This window comes from Ochotona princeps, chromosome 9, assembly GCF_030435755.1.
Source record: "Ochotona princeps isolate mOchPri1 chromosome 9, mOchPri1.hap1, whole genome shotgun sequence".
Classification (NCBI taxonomy): Eukaryota; Metazoa; Chordata; class Mammalia; order Lagomorpha; family Ochotonidae; genus Ochotona; species Ochotona princeps.
Genome location: NC_080840.1, coordinates 79,730,442 through 79,749,932, shown reverse-complemented (window position 1 = coordinate 79,749,932; position 19,491 = coordinate 79,730,442). Strand labels below are relative to the sequence as shown.

The following is a 19,491-nucleotide window of genomic DNA, read 5'->3' as shown; positions in this document are numbered from 1 at the left end:
GAATAAATAAAACTGATATAAAAAAAACTTCAAAATGCATGGGATGCAGCCAAAACAAAACAAAACAAAACAAAACAAAATAGTGTCGATTGAATTATTGAAGTTATACATTCCACACTGATTTCCTGATATAAGAGAGAACACTATGGTATTTGCTCTTTTGAGACTGACTCATTTCACCGACCATAATTGTTTCTAGTTGGGACCAGCTAGTTGTAAATAGTATAATTTAATTGTTCTTAAGAGCTGAATAATATTCCATGGAGTAGATGTACCACAGTTTCTTTAACCACTCTTCTTTGGATGCGCATCTAGATTGTTTCCATGTCTTTGCTATTGTAGCTTGTGCTACTGTGGATAGGATTACAGATCCCCTTCTCACATGCAGATTTCATTTCCATTGGGTATATTCCTAGCAGCAGGATAGCTGGTTCATATGGCAGATTTATTTGCAATTCTCCAAGCACTCTCCATACTGATTTCCTCAGTGGTTGTATTAGCCTACACTCCCACCAGCAGTGAAGGAGGGTGCCTTTGTCCCCACATCCAAAGTATCTGGCACAAATGGCCAGTCCCAGCCTGTCTTCACCTCCGGAGCTCCCCATGTGAACCCAAGCTCCCACCTGGCTGCTGCAAGGGCTGATCTGTGGCTGCCTCTGGATAACTTGTTGTCCTTTGTGTCCAGATCACAGCTCACCAGTGGCTGATGGGTTTTCTGTTCCCTGAACACTGCTCAGTGATCGTCGCCTCTTCCCTGTGTCCAGGGGTTCTCCAAGTACCTCCCTGTTGACTTCCTGGCCCCTAACTTTTCCTGTAATCTGCTCTCTGTTCTTTACCCTATCTAATAATTTTCCATCATCTCAAACATGTCTACACCCTTTGCTGACCAGTGAGATTTTCTAAATGTAAACTTAAGAATCCCTAGCCTCTTGTGCCCTAAGAACAATGTTTGTGCCTGATTAAATACAACTCTTCTTTTTAAGATTTATTTGATTTTGATTGCAAAGTCAGGTATACAGAAAGGAGAGACAGAGAGGAAGCTCTTCCGTCCGATGATTCATTCCCCAAGTGACCACAAAGGCTGGTGCTTGCCCATAAAAAGCCAGGAGCCAGGAACTTCCTCCAGGTCTGCCACAGGGGTGCAGGGTCCCAAGGCTTTCCCAGGCCACAAGCAGGGAGCTGAATGGGAAGCATGGCCGCCGGGATTAGAACCAGCACTCGGACGGGTGTCAATTAACTTGTTCAAAATGTTATCAGGAGTTGTAAAGGCAGAGAAGAGAATGTTTGCACAAGGGGGAGAGTAGGTTGCAGCCTCTTTAAGGACTGAGGGAACAAGAAGCGGAGAGAAAGAAAGGCAGAAAGAAGTTTGAGTCCGGGACTTAAGCCTTTGCCCCCCCCAAAAAATCACAACAATAATAATAATAATAGTTGCAGCTGGCAGCTGTGGCATCGGCCAGAGGCGGAGGGAAACTCTGCTTTTTTGATCCAGATTCCAGTTCACTTCTCTCTCTCTCTCTCTCTCTCTGCCATCTCTGTCCCCTTTCTTCCTCCCCTCCCCAAATTGCTCTCCTCCACCTGGTCTCCTCAACCCCCGCCCCGCCCGCCTCCCCTTCACCTCCTCCTGCTCCTGCTGTGCCCCCCCTCCGAGTTCGCCGCTGCGCCGAGGGTCTCAGGCCCCCAGCGGGCAGGGCCCACATACACAGCGCCCGCATGTACAACAGATGGAGATGGAGCTCAAGCCGCTCGGCACACAGCCAAATTCTGGGGGAGGCTGAGGCAATGGCAACACCATGGATGTGGCGGTCGGCGGCAACCAAAAGGCCCATGAACGCCTTCATGGTGTGTTCCCGTGGGCAGTGTTGCAAGATGACCCAGGAGAACCCCAAGATACACAACTTTGACATCAGCAAACACCTGGGCCCCGAGGGGAAACAGTGGGAGATGGCGAAGTGGCCGTTCACCACAGAGGCCAAGCGGCTGCGAGCACTGCACAAGAAGAAACACAGAGATTATAAATATCGGCCGTGGGCGAAAACCAAGAAGCTCTTGAAGAAGGATAAGTACACGCAGCCTGGCGGGCTACTGGCTCCCAGAGGCAGCAGAATGGCCAGCGGGGTTGGGGTGGGCGCCGGGCTGGGGGCAGCTATGAACCAGCGCATTGACAACTATGCCCACGTGAATGGCTGGAGCAATGGCAGCTACAGCATGATGCAGGACCAGCTGGGCTGCCCGCAGCACCTGGGCCTCAACACGCATGGTGCGACTCAGATGCAGCCCTTGCCCTGCTATGATGTCAGCTCGCTGCAGTACAACTCCATGACCAGCTCACAGACCTACATGAACGGCTCTCCCACCTACAGCATGTCCTACTCACAGCAGAGCATACCTGGCATGGCGCTAGGCTTCTTGGGCTAGGTGGTCAAGTCCAAGGCCAGCTCCAGCCCCTCAGTGGTTACCTCTTCCTCCCACTCCAGGGAGCCCTGCCTGGCCGGGAACCTCCAGAACTCGATCAGTGTGTACCTCCCCGGCGCCAAGCCAACTGCACATGTCGCAGCACTACCAGAGCAGCCCGGTGTGCCCCTCTCGCACATGTGAGGGGGGCCCACCAGACAGCGGACTGGAGAAGCACGAGGGGCGGGGTTGGAGGGGAGGTTGGAGGTGAGAGTGGGGTGGGGAGTATGGGGGAAAGACATTTTCAGAGGAAAAGGAAACAAACAAAAACCCAGGAAATGGGAGGGGTGCAAAAGTAGAGTGAGAAGGAAGCATGACAAATAAAACAAGCGCATGCAACACAAATCCTGGTATGTGACAAAGAACATTTCATTACTCACAGCAAATGACGGCTTCAGAGGAGACCACCAATCCCTTCTACGCTCAATGCAAAACCTGCACCGCTGACTAGAAAACTTTATAAAAGACTTAGAGATGCTGGGCTTCTTTTTGAGGGGACTATTTTTGTACAGAAAAAAAAAAAAAAAACTGGCTGGTGGGTGGACTGGGGAGGGCCTGGGGAATGGACCTTGTATAGATCTGAAGTAAAAGAAAACTGCACACAACTTTTTCTTTTTTTAATTGAAAGGTGGATATACAGAGAGGAGGAGAGACAGAGAGAAAGATCTTCCATGGGATGATTCACTCCCCAAGTGAGCACAATGGCTAGAGCTGAGCCAATATGAAGCCTGGAGACAGGAACCTCTTCCGGGTCTCCCATGATGCTACGGGATCCCACAGCTAGGCTGATGACCCCTGCACCTTTAGGTTTCTAACTGCTCCAGGCCCAGGCCCACTCAGCCCAAGAAACCAACACACCTGCCCCACTGCTCCAACTTGCTGCTGTAGAACCAGGTGGGCACTACCAGCCACCCAGCACCCCCAACAAGCTGTTCATAGAACAAGCTGCATGTGGGGACTTGCCCTGCCAAGAAGCTCATAGACCACCACTGCAAGGACTGGCCAGTTCAGCTGGTATCCCCTGTGCCCCCAGCCTGCTGGATGTCCACTCTGCTAACAATCCCGCCCCCCCTTGACCCTGTCCCACCTTCCCAGCTTGCTTGCAAGTCACTCAAGGGTCAGGTGGGCTCAGCTATTGTTCCATGTGTCACTAACCCAACCTCACCATTGCCCCCTACCACTGATCTAGGGCCAGGCCTGTTCAGACAGCATTCCTGGCCCTCAGCATGCACTCTATTGTTCCAGGGTTACATCATTCCAGCTCCCTAGGCCAGTGCACCCCTCAGCCCTAGCTCGAAGGTTGCTCAGCCCCACATGCTGCTTGGTCAGTATCCCCATGTACACCTAGATGTACACCTAGTATGCACACCATGAATTTCAGAGCCAATGGGTCATGGCAGTAAGCCCAGAGCCCAAGAAACCCACTGGCCACTATTCCAGGAACAAGCTGGACAAGCCAGTGCACTGTGCGCCCCCTCTCTGCCTGCCATCTGCTTCATAGCAATTCATCCTGGCTGGTGTCCCTGCTCCTACAGCCTGTAGTCCTCCATTTCAGGGCCAGGCTGAATTGCATGGACAGGAGGGAGGTGGTGAAGGGTTTCTTTAACATAACAACTTCAATCACCCCACTTGCCCAGCCACGGCCAGGCTCGGTTAGACAGCCTGGGCTCTATCCCAGGAGCACTGCCACACTGTTCACTTTCCGGAGCTTGAGAGCGAGTTGGGCTTAGCCAACGATCTCACTCCCTCAGCAGGCAGTGTGCTTGCCAGCCACTCCAGGGCTGGGCCCCTTTAGGCGGTGACCCTGCAGTCCCAGCCTGCACACCTTGAGTCCCATGCTACTCAACATGCCCACTCTGCCTCTTTACCTGACCCTCCAGTGTCATCTCCGACACACCTAACCTACTTGGAAGCTCCTCCAGAGCCAGGAGGGCTCAGTCCCACCACACTCATTTCTAGCCTGCCCCCATAGCCTTCCCGCTGTTGCAGGCAAAGTGGGCTAGTGTGGTAGGGAAATCAACACGAAACACTGCAACAACCTATTCCTGTCTCATGAAAAAATGTTCATGTAGACAACTTCATTTTGCAAAGCAGGGTTTATTTAAGAAGCAGAAGGAAGGTGGCCTGCCCTAGTAACAGGAGGGGCACCAAGGGAGGAAACACCCATGGAAAAGATGGAAATTGTGTCCATTCAGCACCATCTCAGGAAAGGGTTGACATGAGTCACCCCAAGGGCAGAGAGAAAGAAACTTTTCTCAATGGGCAGTAATGTCTACTAACTCGCATAGAAAAAAGAGGTGAGACATGTGTCTTCCTTCTCCAAATGTTGTGGGCTAGGCAGGCAGTTCAGGGTCACCAGTTTGGAAGCCACACCCCATGCCAATACCTGGATGTTTCCTCCTGCCCACCTGGTATGCTTACCTATCTGGAACCTGAGAAGGCCAGTATTGCATTGTTGTGTAACCACTCCTGTCAGAAACCCCCACAGTGGACTCTGATGGGTAGGGCTCACTCTCTTGGTCACATGCTTCCATTGCTCTGACACTCTGACTCTTGGTCTCCCCAGTACCTGCTTGGTCTTAGGTCTCCAGGTAGCCCCTGAACATGGGCCCTGTATGTGTGTATTCCTCACAATCTGTTTACTGCTTGAGTGGGACAGGAAAGATGTTAACTCTAAGATGCCTTGTATTTCTGATTTGTGTACTTTCTGGAGTTCCGGGAGACGTAAGGCCTAGCAGTAATACAATGTGGACAGAGAAGCCAGAGAATGGTGGATGTCTGCAGTCCAAGACCCTCTGTCTTTTTTTCCCCCTTGAATTGATTTTGTTTTTTTCACAAAGTCAGATAGACAGAGAGGAGGAGAGACAGAGAAAGATGATTCAAACCCAAGTGACCACAATGGCTGGTGCTCAACCAACCTGAAGCCAGGAGCCAGTAACTTTCTCCAGTCTCCCACAGGGGTGCAGGGTCCCAAGGTTTTCTTAGGCCACAAGCAGGGAGTTGGATGCGAAGCGGGGATGTCGGGATTAGAACCGGTGCCCATATGAGATCCTGGCATGTTCAAGGCAAGGACTTTAGCTTCTAGGCCACCTGGCTGGGCTGCCCTGCTCTCTTTAGGAAGTGAAGTCCAGGGCCGGGCCCCTTCTGTCCACAAACCTGTGGCCCCAGCCTGTTTGCTAAACAGCAGTTTGTGAAGGAGTCAGGTAAACCAACCTTCCAGCCTGGGTCAGCTCTCCCTTCCTTCAGAGAGTGACCTCAATGTCAGAGTTAGATGGGTCTTTATGAAAGAGTGGGTTGGTCGGCCCCGCCTTAGTAACCAGGTGAGTTGGACAGCAACAAGAGGCTGCCATGTTTACAATGGGTGGACAATGGATGGGCTATAGCCCTGCAGGAGGCTGTCAGCTCTAGGCTGGCTCTGACAGGAGCCCTAACACCGCTGTCCTCCATCTTGCTCTTCCAGAATAGGCTCACTCTCCCTGGGTCCACAGCACATCTACCATTCCTGCCTTGGCTGCTGCAGCAAACACACGTCTTCAGAGCTGGCAGAGCCTGTGCTTCTAGCCAGCCTGTCATGCCTCCCTCAGGCTTCTCCAGGCGCTCTGCCTGCAGCTCGCTCTAGGGACAGACTGGCTTGGCCAGAGTAACATGTCCCACAACACATCCTCCCCATCAACCAGCCTTGGCACTGCCAGGTCAGATGAACCCAGGAGACACTTTCCATGCCCCAGCCTGCTTGTCAAACCCAACAAACAAATCTGAGTCTCATGGTACTATTAATAAAAAAAAAGTAGTAGTAGAAGAAGCTGTTGTTTTAGAACTTTCCGGAAAGTTGCCACTAATTGTGGGTAGTGCTGTAACAGTGCAAGAAGGGCCAACACAGAGCCTGATGGGCCACTTGGTGCCATCCAGTCTGGATCTTTGTGATGTGCACATCTACAGCAGGGAAGAAATGCAAGTAAATGTCCTCCCATCCATTCAAGCCCTTTGGATCAATGTGTTTTCTTGTCTGTCAGACTCTCTACACACATATACGTGTGTGTGTGCTAGGGGAGAATCCTGTGACATCACAGGTGGTTTTTTTTTTTTTTAGATTGATTTTGTTTTTGTTGGACAATCAGGTCTACAGAGAGAAGGAGAGACAGAGAGAAAGATTTTCCATCTGCTGGTTCAATCCCGAAGTTGCAGCAACAGCCAGAGCTGAGCCAATCCAAATCCAGGAGCCAAGAGCTAGGAGTTGATTTCTTACCACAAAGTATACTAAATTTTACAATTTTGTTTGATCTCTTGGTCTTTGCAGTATGGATGTTATTTCCAACAGCTGTGTGTGTTTTAGGTGTGCATTTTTGTTTTATGTGACTGATTCCATCTCTGTAGTAATTAGAAAGTATTTTAAATAAAAATGAAAATAAAGAAGAGTTATTTGAGGGAAGCACACAAGACCATGTCCAAGTACCCTGAATGTGATGGTGGGGCTTGAGACCAGAAAAAAATAGAGTTGCAGTTCGCAAAGTTTCCGTTAGATTGAAAAAAAAAAAAAATCAAGGTCTGACATGTGATTCTAATGATTTTAGAAAACATAAACAAGTCTCTTGACTTTAGAAAATATAAACAAATGATAAAGAAGACAGTATTCATTATCCCACTACTCAGAAGTTGTGTTGGAATTACTGTGCCCTGGGTCAAACTTACATCTGTAAACTACCATCCCATATCAGAGCACCCGTTTGAGTCCTGGCAGCTCCATTTCTGATCCAACTCCCTGCTTATTGCACCTGGAAGGCCTGGCTGAAGTATCTGGTTCCTAGCTTTAGCTTAGTCTAACCCTGAAAGATCTCTTTCCCTCTGTTACCATGCCTTTCAAATCAATCAATCTGCCATGGCCTCAGTGTAAGGTCCCTTGTTCTCTGTCCTGTGACCTCCAGGAAGGTACAGGTGCCCATCAGCATGGCCTGAGACAGGCAGAGAGGAGTGTGCAGCTGGCCCTGGGTCAAACCCTGTGCTGGGTCACAGCAGGCTGTGGGATGAAGTCAAGCAGGAAATGGCACCAGGAGTCCATCTTGCAAGCACGAACAGAGTAAGGGTGATGAGTCACCACATCCAGCCATGCATAGAGGCAGCAAAGGCAGGGACCACAGAGCAGAATCAAGGAACTACCCAGGGGCAGGTCCTGGCTCTCCCTGGATGGGATGCTGGAGTCTTCCAGAGGTAGGTTCTAGTTAGCCCTGGGTAGGAGGTTGGGGTTCTCCAGGGGTGGGTCCAGCTTTCCTGTGGGTAGTTTCCTGCCCCTGGAAGACCTTTATTCCAGTGGGGGTGGGACAGTGAGAAGGGAGGGAAGCATCAAGGCCCCTGGATGGTTCCAGCCCCTGATGACAGGGGTGGAAGCATGGTCCACCCCTGGAAAAACTGAACCCCTGATTCAGGGGCGATCAGAACCCACCCCTGAAGGACTACAGCACCGAACATGGAAGAAGCCTAGCGCCCAACCCTGTGGGGAAGAGAACATTCCTAAGATGACCTCAGCCCCAACCAAAAGAAAGCAGAATCCGTCCCTGAAGTGGGAGGGAGCGACTTCCCCTGGAAGACCTCAGCCACCACCCCTTGGGGGAAAGAAACTCCCCCACCGGGGAAGGCCCTAGACCCTAACCCATGGTAAATAGAGACACCTTTGAAAGACTCCAGCCTCTGACTCCCAGGGGAAGCAGGACCTGCCCATAGAACACCCCAGCGGCAGACCTGGTTGGGGAAAGTGGCTAAAGTCCTCACTTTGAACACGCCCTGGGATCCCATATGGGTGCCAGTTCTAATCCCGGAAGCTCCACTTCCCATCCAGCTCCTTGCTTGTGACCTGGGAAAACAGTCGAGGACAGCCCAAGCCTTTGGGACGCTGCACCCGTGTGGGAGACCTGGAAGAGGTTCCTGGCTCCTGGCTTCAGATCGGTGCAGCACGGGCGTTGCAGTCACTTGTGGAGTAAATCATCAGACAGAAGATCTTCCTCTCTGTCTCTCCTCCTCTCTGTATATCTGACTTTGTAATAAAAATAAATAAATAAATCTTAAAAAAAAGAATAGAACCAGTTCCCATATGGGATCCTGGCACGTGCAAGGCGAGGACTTTAGCCGCCAGGCCACACAGCCGGGCCCTTTTCTTCTTTTTCTAAAGTCACTAATGCCTTCTTGCTAGCCCTACCTGATGACCTCAGCTGCACCTAATCCCCTCCAAATGCAATCAGCATATGAGTTTGGGGAACAAAGTTTCCAACGTGAACTCTAGTGGGGGACACAGCCAAAGTCCACAGTACTTGCTGCGTGGAAAAGCTTCTAGCACAAGAGAGCTTTGCTGATGGAGCTGCATCTACCGCTGGTTTCCTGCCTGACACAGTGGGAGCTCAGGTAGTGAAGGAATAGATATACATTGTTGTAATCTGATTCTTTTCTATTTTAGTTGCATTTTTAAAGAAAGGTTTATTTTATTTTTATTGGAAAGTTAGATATACAGAGAGAAGGAAAGTCAGAGAGGAAGATCTTCTGTCCGATGATTCACTCCCCAAGTGGCCGCAAGGGCCAGTGCTGTGCCGATCCGAGGCCAGGAGCCAGGAACTTCTTCAGGTCTCTCACACAGGTGCAGGGTCCCAAGAGCTTGGACTGTCCTTGACTGCTTTCCCAGGCCACAAGCAGGGAGCTGAATGGGAAGTGGAGCTTCCGGGATTAGAACCGGCGCCCATATGGGATCACAGCACATTCAAGGGCAGGACCTTAGATACAAGGCCATCGCGCAGGGGCCAAATCCATTGTTTTTTATGACAATACTTTGCAATTTTCCAAGGTCTCATTTCAATTACCATTTGAGTCAGCACAAGATCATTTATCCTTAGGTGCCTTTAAAATGTATTTACTTATTTGGAAAGAGTTAGGCAGAGACAGGAAAGGACAGAAACAGAGAGAAAGCTTCTATCTGGTGGTTCCTGCTCCCAAAAGATTGAAATTCTCAGGGCTGGACAGGGCAAGGCCAGGAGCCAGGCCCTGATGTAATTTTCCTCAAACTGTATTGACAATAGTTAGTATGGATACTTTTAACTGTTAATAGTCAGTACCAGTGATTACATTTTGTGCTTTTATTTGAATGAAACATTTTTTTCTGAAGAAAGCATATTTACTAGGTTGTTTCCATCTACTCAATGGAATATTATTCAGGTGTCAAGAAGAATGATATTATTCTATTTTAAACCAGGTGGTCCCAACTAGAAACCATTATGCTCAGTGAAATGAGTCAATCACAAAAGAACAAATACCATATACTCTCTCTCATATAAGGAAGCCAACATGGAAAGGGTAAATCCAATAGTCCAATCTATACTGTTTTTTGAGTGTCTGTTTGCTCTTTTGGCTGTATCTCATATGTTTTGATGTTTTTATATTGGTTTGCTTGCTTCCAAATAATTCCTTTTCTCTAATAGAGTTCATCAAGTGCCCATGAAGTATACAATGGCATCATAGTTCCTAAGAGAATTCTGTGTTTCGTTTTAGTTAAGCATGTGTTGCTTACTCAGAGGCACATTATTTTATCAAGGTGCTACAATTTGTTGCTGATGTTGTTATTGTTGCTGTGATTGATGTGGCTGTTATGAAATGATGTCAATCCGAAAAATAGTAAAAAAAAAAAAAAAAGTAATTTTCTTTGATGGTTTAATCATATTATGTCCTGCTAATAGGAGTATTTTCTTTTTTAAAAAATGATGTGTTCAAATTGTATGAAAGGCCCTTTCTTTGATGATGATGGTCATGGTTTTTATTTGCCAAATTGTTATGATAATATTTTTGTTGTTTAGATAGGTGTTAGAAAATGAATTAACCTTCCATTTAAGGGATATAAAATATATTGCCTTGATGTATTATCATTTTAAGTTTTGCCAGGCAAGACTTAACAACATTTTCTCAGGAATCTTTCTATCTTTGTTTATGTGTTAAGCTGCTTTATAATTTTACTTTGTATGTTGCTCCTATCATTTTTGGTATTTGAGGTATAATAATAAAATATGTTAAATAAAAAAAAGAAGCTAATAGGAACCAACATGACTTCTTGGATGCAAGGACCCACCCTGTGTGTGTCTAGGTGTGACTGATGTCCCTAAGTGGGGTGTGGAGGGTGGAGTGCCCTGCCTGGAGGGCTCACCCAGCCGGGCTTCCTAAGGGACCCTGGACAACAGAGAATACTGGCTAATGCAACACTGGGCTGAGCCCTGAATGACCCTTGTCACAAGCTTTGATTGGGTACAAGCACTGGTTTCTGCACCAGGAGCAAGCAAGCAGCGAGCCAGAGCACCAATGATTCAGCTGTTTGTCTTGGCCTGTGAAAACATCACACCAAGGACCCAGTGCAGAAGCCCAGGGGCTAAAAGTCCTTGCCTTGCAAGCACCAGGATCCCATATGGGCATGGTTTTGTGTCTCCACAGCCCCACTTGCGATCTAGCTCCCTGGTACTGGCCTGGGAAAGCAGTCAAGGCCAGTCCAAAGCCTTGGGACCCTGCACCTGTGTGGGAGACATGAGAGGTGCTCGTGCCTCCTGGCATCAGATGGGATCAGCTGGGGTGGTTGCGGCTGCTTTGGGAGTGAATGATTAGACAGAAGATCTTCCAGTCTCTCCTCCTCTCTGTACATCTGCCATTCAAAAAAAATAAGTAAATCTTAAAAAAGAGAAAAACTCTCACTTTCCTATAGCCCTTGAACCTTTTTACCCTGATTAACTATGTAAAGATTGTCAAAACTATAATAATATTAATAGAAACATGCCCCAGTATATTAAAAAAAGAGAGAAAAATTTAATGTGGTATGCACAAAAGATCACCACAGAGCCCTTGGCACTTGCTCTCTGTTTAGTCCACATTTTCTTTCTGTGTCCAATAGAACAGCCTTGTCCCTGCTGCCTCGGGGGAAGCGTATCTCCCCAGGTCCGCTGTGCAGGCTGTCCTCCAGGTGACCAACGTGCGAGTCTGTTGTTCTGGAAGGTCTTCAAGTGAGCCTGCTCTCCTGCAGTGCGTTGATGGTCCTGTAATGGGGTGATAGATGCTGGGAGTGTTTCCTGGTGTCACCTCAAAGATTGGAATGTACTGGGTGGGATCCAAACTTTACCCCAGGGCTGAAGAGGGAACTGAACCTAGATGATAGGTGGAGGAGGGTGGAAACTTGAACTTCAGTCTAAATCATGGGATTATCAAAATGACTCCATGCAAGCCCTTCCCAGGTGAACTGATTATGTTAATAGGCTCCAGGGAACACATTCCAATCCAATGAGTTCACTGTTGACAGGTTCTGGGGGTTTCTCAAATGAACTCACAGGGCAACATCTCTTTCTACACAAACTACCTCAAGGCGAAAAATACCGGGGATGGGGGTGAAGCTATTCGCACCACAGGGATGAAAGGCATAAACAGATGTAGAGAGTGGGATACCCCCGGGTCAGCTTTAGATGGTGCCTAAGAGTGACCAATCAGAAGAGCAACTGCATGTGGGATGAGTCTAGGCGGCAGTTAGGCTGTCAGTTGACAGGAAGCACTGCCCCTTCCGATAAGCCCTGCCCACCTCAGATACTTAAGGCCCTTGCCAAGGCAATGAGCTGGGATTTTCTCTGAGGAAAGTGAACTGCACAACAGGTTTCTGCACTGCACAGCTTCCCAGAGCATCCTGCGAGCATCCTACAACTTTGAATCGTAACACGGATCGACAGAGCACTTGGGTGAGTGGGCCTGTCTTTTGTGTTCTGGATATTCTCGCGTATTTGAGAGAGGCTCTCCAGTAACCCTCAACCAAATAACAACACACAAAAAACCACACCCAAACACACAACCAATACACACACACAACCAAAACACACACACAGTAAACAAACACACACACACACATACACACACACATACACACCCTGTCTTTATCCAACAATAGCCCAAATCCGGTAGCCTCAGGCTCAAAAATTTTTTCACGCCCGTTACTTGTAGATTTCAACACAGGCCAGGGAATTGCAGCTTACTTCCTGTAATGTCTTTCTCAATGAAAACTAGGAATCACTCTAGTTTTTCTGAAGGGTCCTCCAGGCCTGACTCCCCAGATATTAGAACAGAATCGCAAAAAGGATTTTTCGAATATCCCAGTGACGACAACACTGTGCGAACATCATCCAGAGGGAGCAAAAAACGTGATTCCAATTTCCTAATGAATTCACACCACAGGTCATTGTCACCAACAAAACCATGCTCATCGATGCATCATATTTTATCTTTTGGAATCTCCTCTCCTAGGACAAAAAATTGTGCATTTTCATTCCGACATTACAATGTGGCACCTAGCTACTCCCCTACTATGACCACACCCCTTCAGCCTGAGTCAGACAACCCATGCCATAGGATTCCTGCCAACTCAGGGAACTTAAGATCTCCCAGCCCCATGGGCCTCACTCTCTCTTCCATCTCGTCTTGCTCCTTGAGTAGCAGTTGTGTCATTGTGGGGGAGTCAGCCCCCCTGAATGAGGGAGCTCCTAGTGTGGCAGGAAATTCACCCTGTTCCTCCCACATGAACCCTCTCCCACCACTGTCTCCTCAGTCTCCCAGCTACTCGCCTACCGTCCCGAGATGTCCCCGTCAGGACACCAACCAGAGGCAGTTCTGCCTTGAGGAGAGCCCAGGCTCAGTGGGAGCAGTAGACTTGGCCCTCGTGTCTTCCATGGAGGAGACTGGGGTTCCATCTGAATGTTCTTCTGAGGGCTTACCAGAGCTTGACTCCACGGTCTTCACCCCACCTGAATCCCCTCACAATCCTTCCTTGCATCCCAGCAACCCCTTCACAGTTCCAGAATCCCCCATGAGAATTCCCACATCTGCCGCCACGTCTCTAATGGCTTCACGCCACCCATCATTGTCACCAACACAACCAAGCACATCTATACAAAATTTTCCCTCTTCCGCCACCTCCTCCCCAAGGACAACCAATTCTGCAGTGCCATCCGGTAGCCATAACGTGGCACCTAGCTACTCCCCAACTATGACCACACCCCTTCAGCCTGAGTCAGACAACCCACGCCATAGGATTCCTGCCAACTCAGGGAACTTAAGATCTCCCAGCCCCATGTGCCTCACTCTCTCTTCCATCTCGTCTTGCTCCTTGTTTAGCAGTTGTGTCATTGTGGGGGAGTCAGCCCCCCTGAATGAGGGAGCTCCTAGTGTGGCAGGAAATTCACCCTGTTCCTCCCCCATGAGCCCTCTCCCACCACTGTCTCCTCAGTCTCCCAGCTACTCGCCTACCGTCCCGAGATGTCCCCGTCAGGACCCCAACCAGAGGCAGTTCTGCCTTGAGGAGAGCCCAGGCTCAGTGGGAGCAGTAGACTTGGCCCTCATGTCTTCCATGGAGGAGGCTGGGGTTCCATCTGAATGTTCTTCTGAGGGCACACAGGAGACTGACTCTACAGTCTTCACCCCACCTGAATCCCCTCAGTATTCCCCCTTGGTTCCCAGCAACCCCTTCACTGTGCGAGCATCCTCCACAGAGAGCCACACATGTGTCACCATTTCCCCGATGGCTTCACACCACCCATCATTGTCACCAACACGACCATACCCATCGATACATCATTCTTCCGCTTCTGGCACCTCCTTCCCTAGGACACCCAATTCTGCAGTGTCATTCCCAGGGCCATACTCTGAGTCCTCAGGGGTCTCCACCATCTACCACATGCTCACCCTTCCCTCAACGTGCAGCCCAACCTCTACCCGAGGGGAATTTCCCAGCTCCCAAGAGCAGCTGTGCAACAACTTGGATAATCTGAGCAACATCACACATGACTCACTTGGGGATGCCCAGACCAACCGAGGGTTCCCCATCCAGTCTCCCATCCCCTCAACCCAACCCCACAGATTGTCTCCCGTGGCTCCTAGCTACCCCCCTACTATGACCACACCCCTTCAGCCTGAGTCAGACAACCCATGCCATAGGATTTCTGCCAACTCAGGGAACTTAAGATCTCCCAGCCCCATGTGCCTCACTCTCTCTTCCATCTCGTCTTGCTCCTTGTTTAGCAGTTGTATCATTGTGGGGGAGTCAGCCCCCCTGAATGAGGGAGCTCCTAGTGTGGCAGGAAATTCACCCTGTTCCTCCCACATGAACCCTCTCCCACCACTGTCTCCTCAGTCTCCCAGCTACTCGCCTACCGTCCCGAGATGTCCCCGTCAGGACCCCAACCAGAGGCAGTTCTGCCTTGAGGAGAGGCCAGGCTCAGTGGGAGCAGTAGACTTGGCCCTCATGTCTTCCATGGAGGAGGCTGGGGTTCCATCTGAATGTTCTTCTGAGGGCACACAGGAGACTGACTCTACAGTCTTCACCCCACCTGAATCCCCTCAGTATTCCCCCTTGGTTCCCAGCAACCCCTTCACTGTGCGAGCATCCTCCACAGAGAGTCACACATGTGTCACCATTTCCCCGATGGCTTCACACCACCCATCATTGTCACCAACACGACCATACCCATCGATACATCATTCTTCCGCTTCTGGCACCTCCTTCCCTAGGACACCCAATTCTGCAGTGTCATTCCCAGGGCCATACTCTGAGTCCTCAGGGGTCTCCACCATCTACCACATGCTCACCCTTCCCTCAACGTGCAGCCCAACCTCTACCCGAGGGGAATTTCCCAGCTCCCAAGAGCAGCTGTGCAACAACTTGGATAATCTGAGCAACATCACACATGACTCACTTGGGGATGCCCAGACCAACCGAGGGTTCCCCATCCAGTCTCCCATCCCCTCAACCCAACCCCACAGATTGTCTCCCGTGGCACCTAGCTACCCCCCTACTATGACCACACCCCTTCAGCCTGAGTCAGACAACCCATGCCATAGGATTCCTGCCAACTCAGGGAACTTAAGATCTCCCAGCCCCATGGGCCTCACTCTCTCTTCCATCTCGTCTTGCTCCTTGAGTAGCAGTTGTGTCATTGTGGGGGAGTCAGCCCCCCTGAATGAGGGAGCTCCTAGTGTGGCAGGAAATTCACCCTGTTCCTCCCACATGAACCCTCTCCCACCACTGTCTCCTCAGTCTCCCAGCTACTCGCCTACCGTCCCGAGATGTCCCCGTCAGGACACCAACCAGAGGCAGTTCTGCCTTGAGGAGAGCCCAGGCTCAGTGGGAGCAGTAGACTTGGCCCTCGTGTCTTCCATGGAGGAGACTGGGGTTCCATCTGAATGTTCTTCTGAGGGCTTACCAGAGCTTGACTCCACGGTCTTCACCCCACCTGAATCCCCTCACAATCCTTCCTTGCATCCCAGCAACCCCTTCACAGTTCCAGAATCCCCCATGAGAATTCCCACATCTGCCGCCATGTCTCTAATGGCTTCACGCCACCCATCATTGTCACCAACACAACCAAGCACATCTATACAAAATTTTCCCTCTTCCGCCACCTCCTCCCCAAGGACAACCAATTCTGCAGTGCCATCCGGTAGCCATAACGTGGCACCTAGCTACTCCCCAACTATGACCACACCCCTTCAGCCTGAGTCAGACAACCCACGCCATAGGATTCCTGCCAACTCAGGGAACTTAAGATCTCCCAGCCCCATGTGCCTCACTCTCTCTTCCATCTCGTCTTGCTCCTTGTTTAGCAGTTGTGTCATTGTGGGGGAGTCAGCCCCCCTGAATGAGGGAGCTCCTAGTGTGGCAGGAAATTCACCCTGTTCCTCCCCCATGAGCCCTCTCCCACCACTGTCTCCTCAGTCTCCCAGCTACTCGCCTACCGTCCCGAGATGTCCCCGTCAGGACCCCAACCAGAGGCAGTTCTGCCTTGAGGAGAGGCCAGGCTCAGTGGGAGCAGTAGACTTGGCCCTCATGTCTTCCATGGAGGAGGCTGGGGTTCCATCTGAATGTTCTTCTGAGGGCACACAGGAGACTGACTCTACAGTCTTCACCCCACCTGAATCCCCTCAGTATTCCCCCTTGGTTCCCAGCAACCCCTTCACTGTGCGAGCATCCTCCACAGAGAGCCACACATGTGTCACCATTTCCCCGATGGCTTCACACCACCCATCATTGTCACCAACACGACCATACCCATCGATACATCATTCTTCCGCTTCTGGCACCTCCTTCCCTAGGACACCCAATTCTGCAGTGTCATTCCCAGGGCCATACTCTGAGTCCTCAGGGGTCTCCACCATCTACCACATGCTCACCCTTCCCTCAACGTGCAGCCCAACCTCTACCCGAGGGGAATTTCCCAGCTCCCAAGAGCAGCTGTGCAACAACTTGGATAATCTGAGCAACATCACACATGACTCACTTGGGGATGCCCAGACCAACCGAGGGTTCCCCATCCAGTCTCCCATCCCCTCAACCCAACCCCACAGATTGTCTCCCGTGGCTCCTAGCTACCCCCCTACTATGACCACACCCCTTCAGCCTGAGTCAGACAACCCATGCCATAGGATTTCTGCCAACTCAGGGAACTTAAGATCTCCCAGCCCCATGTGCCTCACTCTCTCTTCCATCTCGTCTTGCTCCTTGTTTAGCAGTTGTATCATTGTGGGGGAGTCAGCCCCCCTGAATGAGGGAGCTCCTAGTGTGGCAGGAAATTCACCCTGTTCCTCCCACATGAACCCTCTCCCACCACTGTCTCCTCAGTCTCCCAGCTACTCGCCTAACGTCCCGAGATGTCCCCGTCAGGACCCCAACCAGAGGCAGTTCTGCCTTGAGGAGAGGCCAGGCTCAGTGGGAGCAGTAGACTTGGCCCTCATGTCTTCCATGGAGGAGGCTGGGGTTCCATCTGAATGTTCTTCTGAGGGCACACAGGAGACTGACTCTACAGTCTTCACCCCACCTGAATCCCCTCAGTATTCCCCCTTGGTTCCCAGCAACCCCTTCACTGTGCGAGCATCCTCCACAGAGAGTCACACATGTGTCACCATTTCCCCGATGGCTTCACACCACCCATCATTGTCACCAACACGACCATACCCATCGATACATCATTCTTCCGCTTCTGGCACCTCCTTCCCTAGGACACCCAATTCTGCAGTGTCATTCCCAGGGCCATACTCTGAGTCCTCAGGGGTCTCCACCATCTACCACATGCTCACCCTTCCCTCAACGTGCAGCCCAACCTCTACCCGAGGGGAATTTCCCAGCTCCCAAGAGCAGCTGTGCAACAACTTGGATAATCTGAGCAACATCACACATGACTCACTTGGGGATGCCCAGACCAACCGAGGGTTCCCCATCCAGTCTCCCATCCCCTCAACCCAACCCCACAGATTGTCTCCCGTGGCACCTAGCTACCCCCCTACTATGACCACACCCCTTCAGCCTGAGTCAGACAACCCATGCCATAGGATTCCTGCCAACTCAGGGAACTTAAGATCTCCCAGCCCCATGTGCCTCACTCTCTCTTCCATCTCGTCTTGCTCCTTGAGTAGCAGTTGTGTCATTGTGGGGGAGTCAGCCCCCCTGAATGAGGGAGCTCCTAGTGTGGCAGGAAATTCACCCTGTTCCTCCCACATGAACCCTCTCCCACCACTGTCTCCTCAGTCTCCCAGCTACTCGCCTACCGTCCCGAGATGTTCCCGTCAGGACACCAACCAGAGGCAGTTCTGCCTTGAGGAGAGCCCAGGCTCAGTGGGAGCAGTAGACTTGGCCCTCGTGTCTTCCATGGAGGAGACTGGGGTTCCATCTGAATGTTCTTCTGAGGGCTTACCAGAGCTTGACTCCACGGTCTTCACCCCACCTGAATCCCCTCACAATCCTTCCTTGCATCCCAGCATCCACTTCACAGTTCCAGAATCCCCCATGAGAATTCCCACATCTGCCGCCATGTCTCTAATGGCTTCACGCCACCCATCATTGTCACCAACACAACCAAGCACATCTATACAAAATTTTCCCTCTTCCGCCACCTCCTCCCCAAGGACAACCAATTCTGCAGTGCCATCCGGTAGCCATAACGTGGCACCTAGCTACTCCCCAACTATGACCACACCCCTTCAGCCTGAGTCAGACAACCCACGCCATAGGATTCCTGCCAACTCAGGGAACTTAAGATCTCCCAGCCCCATGTGCCTCACTCTCTCTTCCATCTCGTCTTGCTCCTTGTTTAGCAGTTGTGTCATTGTGGGGGAGTCAGCCCCCCTGAATGAGGGAGCTCCTAGTGTGGCAGGAAATTCACCCTGTTCCTCCCCCATGAGCCCTCTCCCACCACTGTCTCCTCAGTCTCCCAGCTACTCGCCTACCGTCCCGAGATGTCCCCGTCAGGACCCCAACCAGAGGCAGTTCTGCCTTGAGGAGAGCCCAGGCTCAGTGGGAGCAGTAGACTTGGCCCTCATGTCTTCCATGGAGGAGGCTGGGGTTCCATCTGAATGTTCTTCTGAGGGCACACAGGAGACTGACTCTACAGTCTTCACCCCACCTGAATCCCCTCAGTATTCCCCCTTGGTTCCCAGCAACCCCTTCACTGTGCGAGCATCCTCCACAGAGAGCCACACATGTGTCACCATTTCCCCGATGGCTTCACACCACCCATCATTGTCACCAACACGACCATACCCATCGATACATCATTCTTCCGCTTCTGGCACCTCCTTCCCTAGGACACCCAATTCTGCAGTGTCATTCCCAGGGCCATACTCTGAGTCCTCAGGGGTCTCCACCATCTACCACATGCTCACCCTTCCCTCAACGTGCAGCCCAACCTCTACCCGAGGGGAATTTCCCAGCTCCCAAGAGCAGCTGTGCAACAACTTGGATAATCTGAGCAACATCACACATGACTCACTTGGGGATGCCCAGACCAACCGAGGGTTCCCCATCCAGTCTCCCATCCCCTCAACCCAACCCCACAGATTGTCTCCCGTGGCACCTAGCTACCCCCCTACTATGACCACACCCCTTCAGCCTGAGTCAGACAACCCATGCCATAGGATTCCTGCCAACTCAGGGAACTTAAGATCTCCCAGCCCCATGTGCCTCACTCTCTCTTCCATCTCGTCTTGCTCCTTGAGTAGCAGTTGTGTCAT

General features: G+C 50.8%; 1 protein-coding gene and 1 pseudogene across 1 annotated transcript in view; both read left to right on the top strand.

Annotated features, from left to right (window-relative positions):
* Window positions 1-19,491, top strand: part of LOC131481127 (zinc finger protein 570-like) — a gene marked incomplete at its 3' end in the record, with an annotated part of 533,548 nt that overhangs the window by 125,401 nt on the left and 388,656 nt on the right. The window lies entirely within an intron of this gene.
* Window positions 1,705-7,256, top strand: LOC101528530 (transcription factor SOX-2-like; annotated as a pseudogene).